The sequence below is a fragment of the Coturnix japonica genome, chromosome 18 (genome assembly GCF_054131305.1).
Source record: "Coturnix japonica strain WE chromosome 18, WE-NBRP24, whole genome shotgun sequence".
NCBI classification, from domain to species: Eukaryota; Metazoa; Chordata; class Aves; order Galliformes; family Phasianidae; genus Coturnix; species Coturnix japonica.
In genome coordinates, this window is record NC_140680.1 from 9,263,935 (window position 1) to 9,288,923 (window position 24,989).

Sequence of the window (24,989 nt, forward strand, 5' to 3'; positions counted from 1 at the left end):
TAAAGGTCCTCTCATGGGTGCACATTTACCCCAGTGAAGACACCCATGCACTGCATTTCACCCCTCAGATCTGGTCTCTATTGACAGCAGAGTTTTAAGTAGATGTGTCAAAATGAAATCATACCATTACAAAGAGTTGCCATAACACAGTTCTCTGCTATCTGCTCAGGCATACCTAAATATAAGTGACCTCTTCAGGCCTATGTTTATAAGTGCATACAACACAACATACACACACAGAAGCTGCACAGGACCTAAGTCTTCCAAACATACAAACACTCAAAGCGACAAGAAGTTGTTTAAATACAGTCAGTTAAGGAAAGCTTGCAAAACCTGGCTGGGAAAAGCCAAGCTAGAATGCTTGGTAAATTAGTTTCTGTTTTTACATGAAATTAAAACACTGACTTACAACTAAATTAAAACAGGTTTCCTGCGACATTGTATTGTATAGCCTTATGAATACTTAATAGCAGTACTGTAATTACAAAGAACTAAATGATTTGCAGCTCGAGTTAAAATAAATGTACTTACTCCCTGTAAAACTAAGTGATATAAATATTAATGGGGCTTTTAATTCTATCAAAAATCCATCATGAGAAATGAATACACCATCCTAATAATAAGTGTGTGTGTTTGCTGCTGTTAACTCAGTGGAAAAAGAATGGTGATGTGTTTCTGAGCATTTCTGGCTGTTAATTGCCCCTTGTGTTGTTTCTCTGGAGAGCCGAGGATAATGCTACCACTACAGCACTATTAATAATAACTCAAATGAAAACAATGTAATTGTGGCTACTTGGATTCAGAGATTGCAGTAATACTGAGTCAGGCTTCCTGGATGCAATGCCAGGTTTGTCGTGCAAATGAACACCCACTATCCAGGCCTGGTTTGGCACTTACCAGAATTAGCACTTCAGAAGGTATAGACTATACATAGTTCTGCCAATAAAACTTACTCAAGAGAGTGTTTTATCTGAGGAAAGACTTTACCACGTAGACTACCACTGTGTTTTGAAAACATAAGGATGACAAATCTAACATTTTGCATCAAGTCACCTCTGCGTCCCTAAGAAATCACCTCTGATTTTAATTTGGAGGTGAAAATAAACCATCTTCTCTGCTCCAGCTCTGGAGTTGGTCCATGGAATGAAATGCCTGGGAGGCTGCTGGGACAGCTGCCTGTCAAAGATGCAGGAAGGATATCCTAGAAATGTTCTTTGGGGATATAAAAATACAATCAATGTTCTCTGAGCTCAAAGTAAATGGACAAAAATAAACCTAATTATTTCATCTCCAAAGAGACCTGAGTAACCTCCAAGTTGAAATCGCTCATTTAGCATAGGAGTTCAGTTAATTGAAATTAATTTGAAGGAAATGCATAAGAATGGGACTAATACAGTGTTTTGATTAAATCCAGGCAGGAGCCCTTTCTTTCCTGTCCTGTCAGTTCAGAAAGGATAGACATAGAGCAAACAGGACATGCAATAAATTGCATCCATGCCATCTCCTCCACCTGCCACAGCTGGTGAGCACCACTTCCTTCTGCCTCACTGCAGCCTTCGAAAGCACAGCATCGTCCTGGTGTGCCATGCAGGAGGCTGAGGCATAAAGGGGCTCATTGGCTCCTCTATGGGAACTCAGATAGGGCAGAAACAGCCCCCAGGCCTAAGGTATTCACTTGGTCTTAGTGCTGAGCTATCACAGGTGTGCCACAAAGAAAATCCGAGAATCTGATGCTGACTCAAGGGAAACTGTTCCTTTGCTGTGCAGAAGAAAAGGGGCATGAGCACGCACTGTCACAGTGGGAAGGCTGCACACTGCGCTGCTTGCTGCAGTTTACACCTGTTACAGTTCTGAGCTGCAAGGGAAAGATGTACGTGTGGGAGTGAGCAAGAGCAGAGGGTGGGCATGAAACAAAACGATGCCACCCATCTGCCCTACCCCAGCCCCCGTCCCTTCAGCATTAAGTATCTTAGAGGACTTCTTTCCTTTTGCTTCTCCCCACAACAGCACAGTGGTGGGATTTGCAATAACTGGAGTCCCGAAGAAAAATGACACAATTCCATATAATGCAAAATCTCACAAAGAATTACTCTGTAAACATATTTGGCTCACACTAACTGCCTGGCGCTGTTCTTTGTTATTAAAGTAATTGCTCATACTCAATTAGGAAGCTGTCCTTTGCCTCAGAGAGACAACAGTCCTCCTAATTCAGCCTGCATGCTACCCAGCCTGCCACACATGTAGCCCCTCCTGCATGAAATAGCACACAAACAGTATATTATTAAAACAAAGTGGAATATTTAGTTGATTGTATTATCATAGAATCATAGAACAGCCTCAAAGGTCATCTAGTTTCAATCCCTATGCCATGGAAAGGGTCGCCAAGCACTGGACTAGAAAAGGTTTAGAGCACAGCGTCTTTAGCAAGGTTGACATGACAGCTCTGTAGTCTCCTCTGTGTGACAAGAACTCTTCATCTTATTTTATTCTCCACTAATCAGTGCTACCAAAAAAGAGCAGATATACCATATGTGAATGACTAGTCCTAGTCATCGCTGACTGCACATGAGACACTCAGACATGGGAAAAGCAATCCAGCTACAAGTCTCAGCAAGGCTGCACTGATGGCATTCAGTGAAATCAGAAGCCACCCATCTGTCAAGAGGAGATCAGCTGCTTGTGCCTCATACCTTCACCCAGCACACCACTAAGGCAGATCAGCAATGGTCCCCCAGATCTGCTTCTCCACTCCACTACCTCCACAGTCATGGGATGCAAGAAAGGAACAAGGTCATGGGTATCTTCCTAAGCAAGTTGTAGGGACTCTTAGGGATCCTTTACTTAGTAGCTTTAAGATACTAACCAGGAATTCAGCTCTCCAAGACCACAGGTGAGCTGGCCAGCACAGCTAATGTCCTCTCTTACCTGACCACAGACTCACCTGCTCTGCCTCATGGCCTTGGTGGGTTCTGCTGCCAGGAGCCTTGTTCTGCCCAGTGGAAATGGAAGTGTCTCACCAGGTGACAGCCACAGCCAAGCCAACCTTGCGAGGAATTTTTCTTACAAGGCACTGATTAACTGAGACACTGACACATTCTTTATCCAATTTATTCCCATCCCACTCAAGCCACATCTAGTTCCACTTTCTGTCACCGCTGAGCTGATGACAACAGAAAAGTTGAGTCACTCTCCTGAAAAACTTACACCTCCATTTCCCGCATTGCTGGATTGTGCTGCTTCATCATTTGTGACACCTTAAATGAAACAGTGCTGAGAGTGGACTGAGCAGTCTGAAAAGCCCATCTCATTTCACCTACAGATGCATACTGTTATACTGCTCTTCTACACTACAGTGGGGGAAGGAGAATATTAAAAAGATGCTGTTTCTGATTCTGAGAACTGGACTTGCTCCTACTGTTCTCTGACTTCATGCCTCTCTCTATAAACTCAAGGTAAAAATTGGCTTTTCCCCTCACATCCTTTGCCAGTCTTGTCTATTTGGAGACTTGATGCAGTCTTTGCTATAGAAGTCCTGGAGACAGATGTTACTGGGTAACAGGGGAGGAAGATGAAAAGAGCCTGTCACAGATGTCTGGAAAGCTTGTTCAGCCTTCCTCTGGAAATGGTTATCCTCCACATCTCAGAGAGTAAATTCTTCGAAGTACAGGGAGTCATTCAGCTTTCTTCTAGCATTTGTGATTCCTAGTTGAAGCCAGAGATTCACTGACATAAATAAAGACTGCTAACATATGAGTCTATGGTTTCAGGAGGCTCCTTGCTTTCTGTAGTGCACATCCACTAAATTAAAACTGGAACTGAATAAGAAAGCTGTTCCCTGATTCCTAACATATTTCACATTTGGGGTCAGTTTTCCTGTAGCTCCATCTTCAGCATCATCAGAGAAATAGTAGGTGTAAACAGAGGCTAGTTGGTCAAAATCTTCCCAGGCTGAACTGATTTTAAATGAACACCATTCCAGCAGGTTAAGCCCTTTGCTTCAATGGGCAAAAGTAAAAAGATCAAATTGACATGTCACTTGAAAAAAGGAAAAGGAGTCCAGCTTTGAATAAACAAAGACAAGAAGTGTCCTTTCACTGAAGGGTTATTTTACCAAATGACTCTTGGAACTTCGTGGCTTTACAAACCCAGCCCATAGGTGCTAAGTTTAGCAGGCTTACATCCCCAAGTGACGCAGGACTCGCAGATGGTGCGCGGGTCATAGTGGAAGCAAGCACCTTGTCCCACGTGTCTGCAGACACACAGGTGTTTCTCCATTGCCATCCTGGCACGCACAGCCTGGCAGCCAGCATCCCTCAGCCTTGTCACCCCCATGCCAAGTTATTGCTCTGCACTGTCACAAAAAAAAGAGCTCTTGATAGCAGTAAAACAAAATGTAAACAAACCCAAGTATTCACTTCTGTATTTACAGCAGTATAGTTTCTATGGGCTGCTCAAGGGTGACTTTGTTCTGTTCCAGAGACATCTGTATGAGATCCTTCTGTGTACCGAGCTATGTTTGTATAAGAGCTCTGAGGAGAGAAAACAGCTATAAAACTTGAGGAGTTATTTGCTGTGACATTAGCATGATGAAATTTCACACCTCAACGCTCTCACCTTCAGCAGTTACTACCAGTTGGTAATCAGAATGCTCCAAGTCTTTCACTGCAATATCAAGCCCTCAGCACAGGAAGCCAACAGAAAGTCCAGTGAGAGGCTGTGGGTCTCAGAAAGACCAAGATGCAGCAGAAGATTAGTCAATAAATGAATGCAGGAAGGGAGCTGAGTTCAGTGGGGATGGAAGCAGACAGGCACTTGGACAACTGGCTTTGTGTTTGCATGGCCAAACCAGTGTTGTTGTTCCCTCATCACCACGGAGGTCTAAATCACAATACTGTGCTGGCCTTCCACTCATCCCTTCAGGAGAACCTTAAGTGTGTTTGACAGGGATCTGTACAGGACTAACAGGCTTCATTCCTGGAGACTTGTCATAAAACTTCCCTACAATTCACTGCCGTTTTTTCCCTTCCTAGAACACTTTCCAGCTCCTCTGTTGTCAGCACACCAGCAAATAACCAGAGTATGGAGATTGGTGCCCTAGAATAGCACTGGCTGTGCCTTCTACAATTGCCATCAACTACATTTTCTTTGTTGTCCATTGAGAAGAAAACACACAGTAGATAAATATGTGATAGAAATGCCAGGAAAGCAGAAAACCTTCATCTGAGACACAGGTGTGATGGCAGTGAAGGCAAACCACAACTCATGAGGGCTGATGAGCTACAGGATGCCCAGCAGCATCATTAACTCAGCACACAGTGATCCTGTCCTCACCAAGCTTTATCAAGACCCCTACTTTTACCAGTTCTCTAATAAATTAGCCACTACAGCACATTCCTACTGCAAATGAACTGCAGAGAGATGTGTTCCTGTGGCAGAGGTTAGCTCACAGCCCAGCAGGGACACTGTGGGCTATGACGTATGCAGTGACTCAGACCCAATCCCCTTAAACAAGAACAGGTTCCAGCTCCTGCTTTAAAAAAGCTGCCCTGCTCCAAAGCAAACAGAGAAATGCCCATGAAGAAGGGCATTCATCCCAGCCATGGATGTGCTGCCAGCATTTTGCTATCAGAGGCTACCCCTTGCTTGCAGGAAAGTCTTTTCTATGTGTTTCTCTGCCCCACATGGATTCCTATACTGTCTGCAGAAGCCAGGGGCTGTGAGGGAACAGTGGGGCAAAACAGTGGGGTGATCCAGGACAAAGACAGGCTGCAGGCACTGTCCAGGAACATGTTCAGCTCCCCATCTGGAGGCTGCACATGACTGATTTTATGGTGTTGGAATAAGATTCCTCTCTGTGTTTTTATCGTTGCCATGAGATGGCTTTGTGGCCCATGAAATGCAAGGAGGAAACAAGCCACTGCTTTGAAGCCCTGCACCACGACACCTGCCACCGTTTATCTGCAGGATCATGACTCGAGAAGAAATCCTAATGTTTCCTGGCATAGGTGTACTTGTTTGTTTTAATTCCTTCTGGGAACTATGACTAATGAAATCAGCAGAGGTGTGCAGAATTAGTTCTGTGATTTCAGCTGTGTGAAGGGGTTAGTAGAAGCTTTGTGCCTCACCCATTCAAATTCAAGGAATCATTTGAGTTGGAAGGGACCACTAAAGGCCATCTGGTCCAACCCCCTACAATGAACAGAACACCCACAGCTCCCTCAGTGCTCAGAGACCCTCCAGCCTGACCTTGGGTGTCTGCAGGGATGGGGCACCACCACCTCCCTGGGAAATCTGTTAAAGTGCTTCACTACCTTTATCATAAATAAAACCTTAAACTACAACTGCTACTGGAAGACTTGAGCCAGAAGCTTTCTGCTGTCCCTGTGCAGGAGCTGGGAAAGCCACAGATCTGTGGGACATTCTAAGTAATGAAGGAGAGACAACCCCCTCAGAACTGCAGATCTGTGTAACCAACCCAACTGACTCATGCCTCTACTGCCACTTCTTCACACCGTTAAAAGATGACAGGTTGTGCAGAGAGAAGACTGGCTGAGAATATTCATCTTAAACTCATCTGCCTCTGCCTCTCTTAACAAGTCAGTCAGTTGAGCAGCATGCTGAAATGATCACAGTCCCCAGGAGAACATGTGATTCTCCAGATCCGTACAAAATCTTTAAAGCACATGACTATTACCTTCTCTGGTTAGGAAGATGATACCATCAGGGAAAGTCAAAAGGTTAATTAAATAATTACTTCTTGAAAAGACTGAGATGCTGCAGAGGGAACACACTGTAATATTTTCTCAGCGCACAGGCTCTGATCTTACCCAGGCTAAAGCTTGTTCTAAGCATTTCATAGCAGCAAAGAAGTACTTTGAGATGACTGCACTTGCTTACATACAGGAGCAATAGAGCAGAGAGCTTCTCTGTTAGCGGTCAGAGGGAAACCCCCACAGTACACAGCTTTTCCTGAGGGAAAGCAATTGAAATGTTTTGCTCCCTTACTGGGCTGCTCCAGCTGCCCAGGGTTTGGGGATACAAGGGTCTTGTCTATAATCCCACAGCAGGCATTTTAAGTCAGGTCCAAGGCACTGAGGTCATGCCCTGCTTAGGAAGCACACGTGTCAAGAAGTGCAATTCATAACCAGCTGTGCAGAGCTGGGCACCTCCCAAGATGCTGCTGCTGTTTTCAGCTTCTCTTCAATTGAATTACCAAACTACTGAATCATTCCCAGGTCACTACAAGAAACCAAAATAAACTTGACACAATGAGACCTTGAGGGCTGACCCTGAAGACTGCTCTTCACCGGATAAAACTGCGAGCTTCACAGAACTCCATACAGAGGGAAAAGAGTAAATGAGCACACAGGGCAAGCTGCTTCCAGCAGGTTATTTCCAAAATAAGAATGACAGGACATGCTTTAGGTGGGCTGTGAGTTCTCATCAACCAGACTTTCCAGGTAAAACAAGCTGTCCAGACGCTAATTGCGTCTGGCACCAGACACCCAGCAGCGATGAGATGTTACATGGCTCATTTTCTACTGTTTCATAAAGAACTGCTATTTCAGCCAGCACACATACTTAGACCAACTGCATTTTTAAAATTCTGCTCATATCAGACTGTAACTCCCTGAAAAACAGCATGAGGCTGCTTTCTGTCAAACTCTCTACTACGTAACTTGTGCCATCATTTTCCTTGTGCTGAGGAGCAGGGCACTGGCATCTCACTTCACATTGCTAGTGAAGTGTAGTTTCATAGAATCATTGAATCACAGAATCAGTGGCTTGGATTAGAAGCAACCTTAAAACCCATCCAGTTCCAAACCTCTGCCATAAACCAGCTGTCCAGACATTGTAACATTGACTTTATAAAGATCTTTCAGAGCCCTGGGTAAGGAATGTTGCATATGGTCAATCTCTATGTCCAGTTTACTTTGATCATCAGAATTAACAACAAGAAGTAACTATTTTGAAATAATGAAATGGATAATCTAGGCAATTATAAACCTATCAATCCAAGACTGATCCCCAGCACAGTGATAAAATGCCTCATAAAGAGTACAGTGTATTAATAATTAAAGATGGGAAGCAGAATTTGGCAATACAGTGAGGATTAGAGGAGAATAAAGCTTGTCATCCTTCTGTTTTCAGGGCTAATCAACTGCAATGCTGCAGTAAGAGGTTGCTGTATACCCTGATCTCAGAAAAGCATTTGATTTGGTACTACATGAGGCTTTCATAAAGAAGTAAGACCAATATCACCTCAGTACAGGACTCCTGAGCCAAGTTAAACTCAGTATAGTGAGGAGCCTGAAATGTGAATGCAAACTGGGAAATACTGCCCAACAGTTCTGGTTCTTATGTGGTCCTTTGGGAATCTGTAATTGGCTTCCTGCTGCTCATTTAGAGTTTGTTTGGATATATTCTGCAAGAAAACAATACGCATTTGTGTACAGATGAGGTGAGGCAGCCAAAATAAGGCAGTATTTACAGGACAAGAGCAATCTGGCTTTGGAAATAAATAACTCTGAAAAGGACACGAGTTCCCTGCTCATCGCCAGCTCATTTCAAGTTCCTAATGCCATTTGTTCTGGTTAATATAATTCTCAGGAACATCTTGAAATGGGAAAGCAGGTAACCAGGCTGCAGTCGGCTGCTCCATATTGACGTCAGCATATAAGAAAGCTGTTGGATAGATGGAAATGCATACCAGAAAATCCGCAAGGCTGATGAAAGAACTGGAAGATGCATTTTTACAATGCAATTCTTTTGGAGAATAATCCATTTAGTTTGTTCCAGGACAGGCTGAAGAAGAACTTTGCGTATCCTATAAGTACACACTCAAGAAACAGGACAATGCTATTCAACGTCTGAATACTTTCTGGGGATGAAAATTGAATCCAGGCAAATTCAGACAAGAAGCACATTTTGACTTGCACTGGCCACAGTTCAGCAGTGCACTATGACCGAACACGCTCCTATTAGAAGGCAAATCACTGCAGATAATGGCAAGGTGAGAGCTGTGAGCTGATCAGAGGGCAGGAGAGCAGAAGTGGGAGCTGCTCTGAAGAGCCTGGCTAGTGGAAAGCAAAGTGTAGACTGAAGAGATGAAATTGCAACGTGAAAATGTTGCAGGAGCCCCCAAGGACTGAGTAACGCATCCAGACTGATGTATGCGGCAATTATTTGGTAGCTATTTGCCATCTCCAGTCACAGATTTCAGCCCTTCATTCTTGAAACACAGCAAATCGTTCCATGGAAGCAAGATTCAGCAGAATTCTGTGAACACTCACAACTGATTGAGATATTTTCTTTCCTTTCACATACAGAGCAGCAAAATCTCACTGCCTGTCTAAGCAAGAGAAACTTCTGATGCTCAGACAATAGGACTGTGAAAACCTGATGCTTAAAATAGCAAGAAAGGAAGAAAAAAGACCTAAAAAACACACAAGTAAACTATAAACCTCAGCTTGAGGAACAGAACTTTCTTTCTCCCACTTTATAAGAGGGGAAAAAAACATTACTCCTTTGCACCCCCCACCCCCGAGACTTCAAGTGCTTTCAGATGAGATGTAATCACTTTAGAGAGCTGTTGGGAGCTTTGATAAAGGGATGCAAAAAGGAAGGTCTGTGTGTTCCCCAGCACTGCCTGCCGTGCCCCTGCTTAACCAAACACTTGCTGACTTTCTGGTGGCATTCAGGATGAGGTAGCCAACCACACCAGACTCTCTAATTATAGCATGACCGGTTACTAATTACTGTTTGACTAATCCACTGCTGTTGTATTATCGTGCTAAATGAATGATACCCTCTGGCAACGTTTACAGAACTAATTTCCCATTCAGTTTGAGGAGCCAGAGAATGAACATGAGGAAAGACCAGAACGGTCCCACATGCCCTGGAGGGCTGCTGAGCAGGCTGGGAATTTTCTGACCACGGCATTTTCAAGGCATTGCACCAATATTGTTGAGCCCCAGATGTTTCATTGCATCACGCGCAGTTTGGTATGACTCCTGAGCAAATCAGGCCAGCAGGTCCACTCCTCATTCTCAAGTGCAAAGCACCCCTGACTTTCCAGCAGCCATAACCACCTCTAGAATGACACGATCCTAGGTGTTCAATACCAACTCCTCTTTGGCACAGAGAAACATTGCAGAGAATCATGAACAACTACACTGCACTTCTTCTTAAAACAATGGTGAGCTTTCAGCTTTGTTTCCCCTTTATAACAACCTGTTAAAACTACAGCAAGGAAAATACTGCAGAAACATGCCAAAAATACGTATTCACATATTTAAACAAACGTTCTTCTGTCTTAGGGTTTGCTTTCTGTCAATATCCTAGCAAAGGAAGAGACTTGCAAGAAAGCTCATGGGAACAGCAGAGTTTGAACCAAAAATTGTGCGTTATTCATTATTAACAAGCTCTGAATTTGCAATGTCAAGGAACAGCTTTTAGTCATATATACTTTGTAGATACTGATAGTGTGGTCTTCCTAATTCTTTCATCTTTTCTTTCTTTTACACATATTCCCTTACTTCTGCCATACTGTTGGAGCTTTGCTCCTCTATGATCTCGATACTTGTAATGCCCAACCCTAGTCAAATCCAGTACGCATCAGCTGGGGTCTGGGTGTGACCAGCTCTGAGCAGAGAATCTGAACTATGCCATAGGAACTGGAAAGCAAAACTCAGTGAGTGTCACTGAAGAAGATGCAGAGGGAAATCCACACCCTGCTCAGCTCATCATCACATGCTCCAGGCTGGACCATGTTGTCTCCAGGCACGTACAGAGCAGCACAGCAAGTACCCAACTGTGGGGGATAACACAGCACTGCTCTGCACATTGTGGAGCTGCTTATAAGTGCACAGAAAGGAGCTTTAAAAGTTGCTATTGTGATTTTGTCATTTTGTCCTCCCTTTATGGAGTACAGTGATACACAGTGGAGGAGAAAGATGAGCTGCAGCCTACAGATGCAGTTTAATATTTTGAGACTGCTTTTAAAATTTTCTATGTGGGTGTTTGCAAAAGGATCTATTTTATATCTCTTCCCCCCACCCCCACCCCCCTCCACTGCTAATGAAACAACCAACTTGTACTCACTTACCCCATCCATCACGAAGTAAATAAAAAACATCTACTCGTCCCTAATTAGAAGTTGTGATGAACAAAATTAGTCAAAAATACATTTTCTTGTCAGGAAACAAGTTCCAGACATGTCTGCCAGCTGCAGTGTGTAAAGGTCCAAAATACAGCCTGGATACATGGCAAGAAATGTCAGTGTTGTTGAAACAAAGGCAGATAGTTGCTTGAGAGGCATTTCTATTCATGTTTCCCAGGGCTGGAGCAGAAAGCCAACCAGGGCTTGGTTCATGTGATGCTAATGGGACAGTCCCAAGTCCCCACAAAGAGCTGGGTGTGAGTGGAGCTGGGACAACAAAGGAAGAGCCACAGGGAAAGAACAACAGCAGGGAGTGTGCGTATGTCCCTTGCTTGCTGCTGGCAGAGCCTCTCTCATTTAGTGGCACAGGAGGCACAAGCCATGACAGCACTGAGCATGAGGTGAGCTTAGGGCCACAAAGATCCCTGCAGAGGTGTATTGGGCTGGGGGCAGCTGTGGGCACTGCCTGGGATGCTCAGCCTGCAACATCTCATGTCAGGATGTGCTCCTCTCTGCTCACACAAGAGCTACGTCTTTTGTCATTTGAAGGAGAGCTCCCGTCCCTGAGCTATGCCTTTTATCTTGGAGATAACTCATGTCTGAGGTCTTGTGAGCTTGTTTGTAGACAGGCGTCTTGGGAGCACCACCTGCCCTCTGGAAACGATGCTTTGTTGGCACAATTCAGTTGACCTTCAGTCAGCTTAAATACAGACAGCCTAAACAAACATTATTATAAAGAGAATTTTAAAAACCTATTTCCTTGTGTTGTATAATGTACAAGGTGGAGAAGTTATGGATCCACCTGCAAGGACAAGCGCTGCTTATAGTATGGAAAGCCTAGCAATGTTAGTGCAAGAAAAGCATCAGCACGTGCTGCTTGGGTGTGCTCTGAGCATGCCTGGGTGCATGCAAAGATACCCTGTGTTCAGGGTGAGCTGCTCTGGCTGTCCTCCACTCTCTCCATGATGTGCACCTGGGCATAACCTGTGCAGCATCCACCTCAGCTGCACCTCCAGCTCCCCGTGTCTGCCCCACAGCCACTCTGCTGCTCACACAGTGACGTATAGGAAGGTGAGCATTAGCTCAACTCTGTTAGTTCTGGCCGTGCTTCAAGCCCACAGGTTTGCATCAATCCAGATTTGAAGCTTATGGAAGTGCTCACCAAGACTGTGCTCACATCTCTGTTGGACCACACACATCTAAGTGCCCGGCTGCCCTGGAGCCAACCTGTGCCAGCCATCTCCACTCAAAGGCTGAAACCTTCTTTTCATGTGTCTAGATAAATGGCCTGAGAGGAAACCACAGTGTTTAAAAGAAGTAAAGCAGAACAGTGAGAATGGCTTCAAACAGCAATAAACAAAAGCAGGGCCCTCCCAGAGGGCCAGAAGCATAGTCCTGATAGCTGTAATTGTTGGAATGTTTATTCGCTCTATGAGCAAATGGATGAATGCTTTGGAGCAGTTATGGATAGTAACACTTGTCTCACTTTAAGAAGCTTTTACGGGACTTTGTAAACTTCTGTTATTAAACATAACGACTTCTATCTTCTGGACAGCCACAGTTCCTTTGGAGTGGGATTGCTGTACACAGTGTGCTTTTCATTTTCTCCAGATTGATCCAAGGAAATCCTGGCTTACACTGTACTGGAATTCTCTCCCATTACTTCTGTCCCTGAGTACTGCTCAAGCTGTTCATCCTCTGCAAACCTTCACAATCCCTCCATGTTCATATATCTGTAGTAACATACTTCCCCACATATATTTTACCCTATAGTCTCATGATTCATGCAGTACTGTACTTTCTCAGTGGGTCCTAACCTTCCTCTTTAGGAAATTACTCCTTAGGGATGTCATAACCATGGAGCTGATTCTCTCCCTACATCAATTCATCCTATTTCCTTCATTAGAATTACATGTGATTGCTACCAGGACAAGAGATCCAGCTAATGGAGCTGCGCTGATAAACTCCCCACAAATCCCTTCGAAATGAATTGTAGCTCACAGATCTCTGAGCGCTGCTATCAATGGCTTGTTTTTATCATAATTGTGGTTATTAATATTTCATATTCATCACACACACACACACACAAAAAGGCTTAAGCGAATAAAAAGCTCTACAAGTTCCCTTTTGCATCAATATTCATTGCTTCTAACTCACCAGCTGCTCGGGGTGGGCTGTGTCTGTTCCCTATGCTTAGCAGCATGGAAGGGGTAAAACCAAAAGAATGCATGAATCCTAACAAACCATTAGCATTAAGGAGCTCAGATGATAAACAGTTTAGCAGTAGCTGGGTTGGTTGCCTCATATTTAAAATAATAATAATTAAAAGAAAAAAATCCAGCAAATACATCAATAGTAAGCAATACGTGTATGTAGGTAGAAGAGATTTAATGCATAAATAACATTCTTTGCCAAGTGATTTTTCCAGCTGCATAATGAGCTCCTACCAGTGCACGAGAATTTTGGAAGATGCTCATGACTAAACAGCAAACTGAATTAGATGCTCCAGTCCATTGTATTAGCAAAATTGCTTCTCATTGACTTGCAGGACAAGGCAAAAGATGGGAATATTGTTTTGGGCTGCAGCGGGGCCATCTCTCTGGCACAGTGATGAGCTCCGTGCCAGCCCTGCCGCCCCACCATCCCCTTTCCATGGGCTGCAGCCCTCACCTCCTGACTCCTTGTGCCACGCAGCAGCTGCCTCCAGGCCCCACGTAGCTCAGACAGCTGTGCCAGATGAGGCAGGATTTAAAACAACTGTGAGAAAAGACATGAAATAATGAAAGAAAAAAAGGCTGAGGAGTGAAAGGTTTAGACTGGAGGCTGGAGAGGGACAGGGGAGGTCACACTGCAGCTGCTGTTAATGTTAAATGTGAATTTCATTTATAACCAATTGGATCTTATGTTCTAATGCTTCCTGCACAGGTGACTTGCTGAGATCTTTCCCAACAGCCCTACTGATACAAGAAGGAGGTTCTGTGGGAGCTGTTGAAACTTAATAGAGTGGTTCATTGAGGTGACATCACTTGCAGCATCCCTTCATGCTATTGCATGCAACTAAGTGCCCTGTGTGCTCTGAGCTGATGAGCACCACAACCTGTATGTGTTCCTCAATGGGAATTCAGGCCTTGCTGCCCTTGAACTCAGTGATCCCAACTGTGTTAACATCACCGAACTTGTTTCCCAAAACTGCTTTCATTTTCGCACCCTCCCAGCTGTGCGTGCAGCTCTCAGTCACATGCAGAAAGCACTGAGGTTGCAAACAAGCAGTAGGTAATTACTGCCCCACTCTTTGCACAGAGCCCACAGAGCACTCTCACACAGACAGGTCACCTCGCAGTTTGCAGGCTGTGCTTTACTGTTGCAGACAAAGGCTTCTGAAAGCATCCTTCCTTTTCCAAACTATTTTTGGTCTCCTGCATGCAGCTCTCCTTGCTTTCTGAAGATGGGGAAAGGGGGTCGCTCAGGCATAACCCCTCAATTACAAGGAACAGAGGATGTCTGTTACAGCACACAGTGTTCAGAGGAAATGTCAGTGACGCCTCTGTGATGGTTCTTTTCTATAAGGTCAGGTCTTGATGCCTGTGCTCACTGCACAGCACTTCATTCCTGAGGCAGAGATGTTCAAGGAGCAGTTTAAGGAGGGAAATACAGGTTGATAAAGCAGAGCCCTGCTTTCCTGGCCCTTCCATCAGTCTGTGTCTCACTTCCATCCCCCCCTTCCTCAGCCAGCCCCACTGCTGGCTCATCCCATCTCCCCTGCTAAAAATCGCCTTTATTAAAAGCAATGGATTAGGTATTTCATTTTTCCCTTCATGCAGTGTTAAGTTGCATCATGCCCTTCTATGACTGAGCCAGAGGCAAATTTTCAGCACACTTGGCACAAGCTGCTGTCTAACACAGGAAGGGATGCTATCAGTTCCAAACGCTGATTGGGAATAGCTCAGCTCTGGCCATGCCAGTTACCTCTGAAACGTTCACTCGAGGAACTGACAGGCAGAAATCAGATGCTTTCCAGCCTGTTTTCCATCACAGCACATCAGATAGCAACATAACGTTAGGGAAAGCACAGGGAGAGAATCTGAGATGTGAGAACTAATCCACCCTCAGAAGAGGAACTGATGCTGCATTTTTTTTTCCTGCTTATCTTACAGTAAATAAAGAATTAAAGAAGATTGCTGAACATCTATCCATTCAGGCAGCAGCTGAATCTCCTGTTAATTGCTTTGGGATGCTGAGAGAGGAGGGAAAGTGTTGGGACATTACAATAGGCAGTAAATGCTGTGATTGGCAGCTACCCACAACCTTGCATCTGTATGTATGCTGTTGTATGGGGAACTGTTAATCACAGCCTGAAGCTCTGATTAACCATCTGAGGCAAATGACAGGTCAGCTGTGGGAGCACAGGTGAAGGTAATTCAGCTGTGCTCCTGGAAGGGGTGAAGCTTGACTCCACCTCTCCTAGATCCCATTTAAGGGCTGACCACCACTAAGGCAGCATCTCTTTCTGGAGACTGCTCCTGTGTGGAGTTTCTGCTGAGCTTCATCATTGGTGAGTGTCTTCTATATAACCTCTGGCTATCCCTCTACCTTGCCTTTGTATAATTACAGCTGCTAACATAGAAACTGGGGAAATGTTCTTATAAAGACCTCTATGTGGTGAGAGAAGGTGTACTTAAGAAAAATAGCCTTCTTGACAGGGAGAGAGATAAAGGGGAAAGTCATTCACTGACATCTCCTGGCTGGGTTCTGTTTGCTCAGCCTCTGGGTAGGTCTGTATTCACAGGGAGGAGCATCCTAATGGAGAATAGTGCCCAAGGCTTCCAGCAGCACCAGCTACGCAGATCCAATGGAGCCTCTGCATACCATCCTCAAGCCAGCAGAACCTGTAAGCAGTTTTTCCCCATGAGTTTTCTTTGTGATCTTGGCTTTTTTAACCAGTAACAATAATGAAATAAAAGCAGGTTACAATGAAATATTATTTTTTCCCACAGAAAGTTCCCATTTTTTTTTATGTAGAAGAGCTTCTATGAAAATAAGTCAGGTCTGTCACTTGATTATCACAGCTCCATGTTTCTTTCTAGGTGGGCAGATTCTTAGGTCATGGAGAGACAAACCAGGCAGGGTGAGGGGCTGAGGCAGACCCTCAGGAGCTGTTTGATCAGAACCAGCTGTATTTTAGTCTCTTGAAGATGGCAATCAGTGATGGAGATTCCACATTCTCCCTATGTCCTCTCCCAGGGCAATACACAGAGGTGTTTCTACAGCCTGCCCTAAATCCAGCTGCCTCCCCGCAGTGAGTTGTTTTCCTGCCCCCAGCAGACACCGACCCGTTACTGCTCTCCTTTCAGCAGAGCTGCCCACACTATGCAGCACTGCCAGCTGCTGCCGGTGGGACTCAGCAATGCCTGCCGAGGCCAGAGACACGTTTACAAGAGGAGAGGCTCCGGATAGTCTGGCAGCACCTCTCCTGCTAACAGCAACGCAGATAAGCAGCACCGCCTTCCTTAACTCAAGTGGGAAAGAAATCCCAACTCGCTCGCTGCTTAATAAAGTGCAGAGAGGCAAAGGAATTTAAACTCCAGCTAGGTATTCCCTGTCTAAGTGAAGCTCTTGCAGAGAGCAACCCAGAGGACAGCTGGAGGGATGGAGTCATTCCCATCACCCACAGGCGATGTGGATGCTGGTGCTGCCCCACACCAGTGCTATTTTTGCTCGGATTTAGAACACCCATGAGGGATGATAAGCAGTGCATGCTCTGTTTGTCATTTTTCTCTGCACATGTCGTTGGGATGCTGTTGTTTTTAGCCAGGCTTTTGGAGTTCTTCATCACCTAAAAATGTTCTTCTGCGCCAAGATCAGAACTTTAAGTCTCTCTTGGGCTCCCCAGTTTTGGATCCCTGATCTGAGGGGCTCTCATTGCTCATATTCTTATGTTGTTATTTTATTAAATCAAAAATAGCAGTAATATAAACGCCTGTGGACCTGAAGAGTAGTGAAGGATGAGATGGCTGCTAAAGAAGGATGAAGCTGTGGAAGGGAGAGGAACCAACTGGAAAACACCACAGAACCGAACATCCCAGAATCCCTCCAGCTCCATCGGGTGGTGATGCCAAGGGGGGAAGGTGAGGAAGCTCCTGGGGTGGCAATAAATGCAGATGAGCCAAAGAGAAGCAGTCTGTCTGCTGGCAACTGTTATCTCCTGTGCCAAGGGTAAGTAATGGTGCTGCTCCCAGGGCACGGCCCTTCCCACCTGCGTGGTGCCGGCAGCCAGATACCACCCGGTGCAGGCAGCCACTTTCTCCTCATCTTTCCTTCCAAATTCTCTGTGATGTCTCCTAGAACTCCTGGGAAGCCAATCTGCTGAATAGGAGATTTTTTTTTTTTTTTCTTTCTTCCTGCAATCTGTATTTACCAGGCAGCTTTTGTACACCGAACAATGAAAGCATCGTGAGTTTAATGACAGTTTATTGGCATCCCATTGTCATGGCATTGTAATGCACGAGATCACTCCGGGCTCCATTCTGTGATCATTCCAGAACAAAGACTTTTTAAAAGTTCTTGTTGAAGAGGCGATCAACACTTCCAGGCAAAAACAACCCAAATCTCGATGTCGGCACTTCTTGATGTAAACAGATGAGTTAGAACAAACACCTTAAGAAATCACGAGGCCATGGCCCCCAGAACATCTCATACAAGGTATCCCAAGGGATCGCTGCAGGTGTTAGAGGGAGGATCTACACAGGGCTCTGTGATGCTGCTGGGGACAAGGCAGGCAGAGCTCAGCACCTGTGGCCATGCTTTCCTCCATGAGCCCAAGCCTTGTCTTGCACAGAGGCACCCAAGCTGCCCTGACTCCATGGCAGACTGTCACCTGTGCACTGTGGTGTTGAAGGAGGAGACCATTTTGCTTCCTTCTGGTCGGAGTTTCCCAGCAGATCAAGGAAATCACAAGTAGGAGAGAGGAAATTCCCTTTTTCTGGTTTCCTACTTTATTTCTCACATAGTGCAAGTATTGTTTGCTTTATAGCCTATTAAATGTAAACAGGGCTGCAGATAGAGCTGCTTTTTCTTTCAAGAGCTGTTACAGTGGGATCTATCAATGAATGAGCCAAGAGGACTGTTCAGAAAATCATGCTTTCATAAAAGGTGTCTTTGCAACTAGATTTGAGTCAGCTCCTGTGAATTTCCCCTGACATACAAAGCTCATAAGTGAGTGAATGAAGGCAAAGAGGAGGAAGGGAGGTGAACTCCACCTCCCACCAGCAGCAGCTGGGCTGAGGGCAGGGAGGAAGCTCAGACTCATAGCTCTGCACATCGCAAGCACAGCCAGACTACAAGAGTCCCATGCACCTCACAAGTGTCCCACAGCACAATGACTCTATCGTCCCTTCTCAGATTAAAGGTTTTCTCTGTAAATCTCCTAAAATTAAGGGTGCTGAAGACCCAGGTACTCAACCACCTGCTACCTGCACCATCCCTCAGAAATACTGGCTTCAGAGCAAATCCTGGATTCCATTCAAAAAAGACAAGTTTTTCTTTAACTGTCTCTCAAGACCTTTTGGTTTCTGATGCTCAGTGTATGCACACTTCTACCAAATTTGGTTTACAAACCAGCTCAGATTCAGCTTAGATCGGTTTCTTTTCAATGCCATTGAGCAACACGAGCTGCTCTGAGATCAATTCTCAGAAAAGCCAAGCTTAAAAAAGCAAACCAAAACAAAAGATGAGATCTTGCTTCCTTTGAGCCAACCAGTTTTCAGTCACACTTTCAACACTTCCCAGCGTAACCCTCAGTAACACTCAGGCTCTGTGTCTTGCTGGAACAGTAGAAAACCAGCCTGAGGCTTCTTATCTGACAGATGCTTTTGAAGCTTGTTTTTACTGACAAAAAAAATGAAGCAGCTAAAACAAGCCCTGTGTAAAATCAGAATAAGGCAGGCGATATAAATGAACTTGCTTGAGTATCTCCAGGAATGGATGATCCACCATCTCTGGGCAGCCCAGCCCAGAGCTCAGGCAGGCTGTCCTGCAGCTGTTCCAACTGCCTTTTAGCCACAGGTCTTTCCACCACCACAGCAATCAGGACCTGCAGTGAAAGATGGCTCTGAGGTCAAAAAACCATAGAATCATAGTATTGTTAAAGTTATAGGGCACCCTTAAAGGCCATCTGTTCCATCTCCTCTGCAATGAACAGGAGCAGCCACAGCTCCTGTACTCAGTGCCCCTCCAGCCTGACCTTGGTCATCCATCTCCACAGATGGGGGAACCCCCACCCCTCTGGTCAACCTGTGCCTCACCACCCTTATTGTAAAGATCTTCCTTATATCCAATCAAACTCTCTCTCTCTTAGTTTGAAACCATTTCTCCATATCCTATCACAGATGTATTGACCTTGGGTGGGGTTCAACCAGCAGCAGTTCTCCAGCACTTTGTTTGGCAATGGCACATGGGTGCCTGCTGACATGCAGAGCACCCACTCCTCCTGACTCCCCAGCTGAGAGAACTCAATGATTTGCCTGCTCTCCATAACTTCAGACCCTGCCACTTCCTGGGCGCACCAAGAAAAGCAACACTTAACCTAATGAGAAGGGCTCAGCCTGGTTCATCAGTGGGGCCCTATTCATCTCCCTCCCATCCAGTAAACAGGACAGTTGCAAGGCACCCGCTGATCCTAATTTCTGTGGTCATGGAGCAAGACCTCTTCTCTCCTTGCCTGCATCCCTCTGGCCTTGCACCAAGCCCGATGTCTCATCACACAGCAAGGAACAGCCTGGAGTTGGCCCCAAGCAGGGGTCAAACCACTGCCTGAAAGCATTTCCTTTCATTCCATCCTCCCAGACAGTTTTATATGGGCTGTTTGGAAACCCTCACACCAAGTGTGGATTTTAACAATTGGTTTTTTTTGCTTCTATTACTATTAAAGAAAACAACTGGTTTATTTCTTTTTTTATTTTCTTCTTTTTTTTCTTTTTCTATTCCCTATAGGAAATTTTGGAATTAATCATGAAGACATTTCCTTAGCTACAGTTTTTTGTTTGTATTTTTCTTTTGTAGATAGGAGAACAGACATGATGATCAGAGAAGTCCTTTTCTGGCTTTAAAAATGCATAGATGAAATTGGTGGTAATATCACTGTCAGGCAGGGTGAGGTTTTCAACCTTGGAGCCTGCTTTGCCATGGATTAGCACCTCCAGAGAGCAGCTGCTCCTTGGCTGATGAGCCATCAGTGGCACACACAGTGACACAGGGTCACCTGTGCCACAGGCACTGCCAGGCTACACCTGGTTCTGCTGCTAACCACTAATGAGCATTTGGAGAAGTCCTTTGTTAGTTCTCAGCACTCCTTCTAAAAGGAGAAAGTAATGGCTCTGTTGTCTTCAGTATAGGGCACAGAGTGAATAAAAAGAGATGCTATAGGTAAGAACCATGGTATCATGTCATTGTGACAACTCGTGCTAACTCAACTATCTGGCCAACACCTTTTCTCAGCTGGAAGTTTTATGACAGCAAAGGTGGGTGGGGGGAATCTGGAGAATAACCCACACACTGGAGCTGGGCGAAACCCAACTGCACCTCACCCCTTATGGCCCAGCATCCAGCCCATCTCCATATTGAACCATGATAAGGGCAGAACTCATCTTTGCCATCTCAAACCAAAGCCAACCCAAATAACGAGCTGCTCTGCAAGATACAGGGAGCAGCAGCCACCTCGACACTGCCATCAGCACATCCGCCTCGGGAGGAGAGCACCTCCTGCCTCCTTAACTGCACAGACTTGTCCAAGTCCAATTAATGCTCTTGCAGAGCAATTTGCTGTACACTGTGCATTGCTACCCCTCTTGCTGCAACCCACATGTCTGCAGCTGCCTGAACACACTGGGGTTGGGGGGGGCTAATTTAGATTATTTGCTCTAATAACAGCAAGTCTGATGGAATTACACAACATGATCAGAGTAAAGTCAGCTGCTCTAAAGCCCCACTTTCGGTTTCACATTGGCTGAGAGAACCAGCATTATGGTGCATCCCCATTCGGCCCCTGACAATCTGTGCTCTGCAGGCATGCAGCAGCCCACAGCTCAGCACGCAGAGAATGGAGACCCCAGGAAAGTCATTTGTGCACGGTGAGAAGTGATCCCGTGCAGAGAACAACTGTCACTTGGCACTCACCTCCATCTTTTCCAGCTAATGGGCTCACAACATCAGAACTGGATAATTAATTAATAGCCTTCCCATGAGGAAAGACTTTTTTTAACTCTCAGGAGCTCAGTGATGGCTGTGCCCCAACACACAGGGCTGTCACTGCAGCATGTTGGGATGTTTTACTGCAGAACTCTGTGTCTACACAGGGTGTACTACAATGCAGAGGCCCCAGGGATTTCCAAAAGCTCTGCATTGGAATTAGAGAGCACCTCCATTTACACCAGCCAGACACCTGCTTCTGTGACCCAGCTCACACACAGGGCCATCACCATGCCCCATCCTCTGCCCTTGTACACCAGCAAGTGTCAAAGCACTGCCACCTTTCACTCAATGACAGGTTTGGCTTCAAACATAAACCCACCACAAACATTTCCATGTAGCATGATAAGGCTCTTCGATGTGCAGGGCAGCATGGTGCCTCTGCGCCCTTGTGGGCACACAGCCCTGCACCAGGCAGGAGCTCAGCACTTGCAGCACGCTGGTCCTGCTGCTTTCAAGTCCATGTTTACAAAGTCCTGGGGAAATTATTTAAGTCTATCCCCAGCAAGGGACGGTTTAAGGAATTTGGATAAACATACCTTAGTGTGTAAATACTTAGTATTGAAGCAAACATGCAGGTTCACGCACATGTTTGTTTTGCAGCATAGTTGATGGCAGTGCTGAGGTCAGGCAAGGGGAGCAAAAAGGAACCAATGAGGCCATTCCTGGGCCAGGAGCTGCTGCTGTTCCCTGAGATCGACCACAGCCCTGCTGCCCATCATCCCCACCATGAGCACAGACTGAGCCAGCCCCTGGAAAACTGCACCTTACCATGTAAAAATATTCAACCACTAGAATCCAGGGCAGACAGAACCATGCTCCTTCAAGGAGGGAATTCAAGTATTTTGTTTTAAAGACAAATGAAGTCATTGTGACATCACACATTTCAAGGCACCGTCCAGGCCAACTACCACAGCTGCCTGGAGTTTCCAGCCCATAAACCAAAACCACTCACCCTACAAGATGCCCTCAAGCCACAGAAGCCTACAGCTGTGCCACATTTTAATTACTCACCTTTCTATAAAGTTTCCATAGGTGGAACTGGTTTTGGAGCTAGGAGGGATGTGTCAGGAGTTTGAGGAAATGATACGAGTTTTCTTACACACGTATACAGCCCCAGATCCTCTCCCTATACCTGAATGCACTGAGAAATGGATAGAACTCCTGCTCAACCCCTCGGCTTTGGAGTGAGGCTGAGACAGGTTCAGCAACAACGTGATGCTTGGCCTCAGCAACACGGGCTCGGAACAGACAGAGAGCTTGGGCAGGCTGGCTGTGATGAGGGAGGCTTTGCACTGCGGACCCTGGGATGTGACAGTCCGAGCCCAGTGTCCCGCAGTTCGCACAGTGTCACTCACATCTCACACAGACGCAGCGGATCACAGCGAGTTGGCACACATTGCGACGGCAGATATCAGTACGGCACCTCGCGAGGAATCCCCCCTCTACAGCCCGCATCACCCCGCACACAGCCTCCCGATGCGCGATTACTACGATTTCCATTCACAACCGAACGGACACGTGCTTTTACACAGGTGCGGTCTCACGGAATCACAGCGTAAATAAAACCGAGGACGGCAACATCGCACCGACGGAACGAAGCCGGGTTGTCACCCCCTCGCCTCTCGCTGCCCGCTCCCGGTTCCGCGTTGCTTACCGTCCCCGAGCCGGAGCCCGGCGCACGCCGCAGCTCCGCGGGCGGTTCGCGTCCTCATCGCGGCGGTACGGAGCGATACGGAGCGATACGGATCGAGGGCTGCACACCTCCTGCCCGGCAGCGCCGAACACAGCTGCCCCCGCCCCGCAGCTCCGCGGACAACGCCCGCCCCCTCCCCGCCCAACCCAACGCAACCCCGGCCCCGAGGCGGAAAGTTGCGGCCGTCCCGTGGTTGGGAGCCGCCAACCCCCCCCGGCCCAGGCGGGTTCAGCCCCCCGGCACCTCCCGGGCCGCTCTCCCGACGTGCATCCTCTGAGGCTGTTGGTGGCTGAGCGCTTCGATCGGGCAAATCCTCCCCCGAGCTCAGCTAAGATGCTTCGTTTCTCCGCGCCGTGGCTTTTCAAGCCGACCTCGGAGGTTTGTTTGGGGGAGAAAAACGCAGAAGGGAAGCGGAGCGCGGTGACGCGGGAGCGCGTTTCTCACTGGGGGGGTCAGCCCGGCTCTTCTGACCTTAGGAGAGATTTCGCGGTGAGAATCCGTCCCCTCGACCTGGTCCGGTAAGAGATGAGCATCGGGATCCAAACAGTCCCACTGCAGAAACGGACGGAGTGCAAAAGCGGGATCCGAGCGGCCCCGTGTCCAGGTATGCTCAACCACCCGCACCTGGACCCGAATCGGGCCGTTTTAGGGCTAACACGGATCTCAAGCTACGCGCCGCAGTTTGTGCGATGTGCGCTGCCCTCCTGCCCCAGCTCCTCCTGCTCCGCACGGCACCGCGGTCCCCTCTCCCGTTTGTGTTTGTGCACGGGTTCCATACTGTGCCCTAAGAACCCCGCACACAGCCCTGCTCATACAGCTCACAAAGTGAAACCCAACGTATGGGGCTGGGAGCCGAAGTACAGGAAAGTTCACAGACGTACTGTTATGGGCTTACAGAATGGCTTGGGTCAGAAGGGACCTCTAAGACTGTTACTCTCCAGCCCCTGCCGTGGTCTGGCTGCCCCCAGCAGCTCAGGGTGTGTAGGGCTCCATCCCATCTGGGCTTGGGCACCTCCAGGAATGGGGCACCACAGCTCTGGGCAGCGGTGCCTGTGCCCACACCGGCCTCTGAGTGGGCTTGAACCTGAAGAAATATCCTGTGACGCTTTGGGGTCCTTTCTGCTGCCGGCTGTGGCTGATAAGGGCCTTGGGGAGGGGGAAGGGGAGGGTGGGCTGCAAAGCTGGCTGTCCCTGGGTGTTTCTGAAGCTAAGAACGAGCTGTGCTGAGCCCCAGTACTCTCATCGCTTCCGTCATACTTCCTCACACCTCCTTTTGATGCAAATTGCTCTCCAGGATTATCAAAGGGTTTCTTCAGCACGAATGGGACGAGTACAAAAATGTAATTAAATTTTTAGAAAGAAAAATTGGAAAGGATTGGAGAGGACGATAAGGCTGCTGCTCGCCCTTCTCTCCTTCCCTCCTCCTTTTTTTATTCCTTCTGTAACAATAATAAAGCTGAAGATCCAGTTGAGAAGAAAAAAGCAGCCGTGTGATTCATTGGCCCTGAATCACAGCGTGGCGCAGCGGTGCTCACTGCCTTCCTCTGCAGCAGCAGCTCCAGCACTGCTCCACATCACTGCCAGGCATGGCGGGGAGATGGGGAGATAAAACCCACCTGGAAGGGCTGCTGTGGGAGTGCGTGGCATGTTGGCTTTGAACGTAGCATGGTCCGCTATGCCTCAATGTGTGGGACAGACTTCATTGAAAAGATCCTGAATAAATCAGGTTTCTGAGGGTTACACCTGTCAGAGCATGCAGTTCTGTCCCAGGGCTGAGGAGGGGATTCTTCCTATCTTTCCCATTTCAAACATGGGCTCTGGTGGGGGTCACCTCAACATGGGCACTGTGCTGGCCCCAGCAGCCAGTGGTTCTGGCCCAGAGCTGAAAGG

General features: G+C 46.7%; 1 protein-coding gene and 1 long non-coding RNA gene across 3 annotated transcripts in view; one reads left to right on the forward strand and one right to left on the reverse strand.

The window, feature by feature from the left end:
• The window catches only part of HTR4 (5-hydroxytryptamine receptor 4), an 85,688-nt gene extending 62,503 nt beyond the window's left edge, over positions 1–23,185 (reverse strand). For both annotated transcript variants that reach the window (XM_015876096.3, XM_015876097.3), the window contains exon 1: positions 23,061–23,185. The gene's annotated coding sequence lies outside the window, so the exon portion shown is untranslated. The remainder of the gene's footprint in view (positions 1–23,060) is intronic.
• On the forward strand, positions 15,831–18,963 carry LOC107320353 (uncharacterized). Its single transcript, XR_014935451.1, has 2 exons — positions 15,831–16,049; positions 16,246–18,963. It is a non-coding gene; the product is annotated as an uncharacterized LOC107320353 (long non-coding RNA).
• Positions 23,186–24,989: the final 1,804 nt, after the last annotated feature.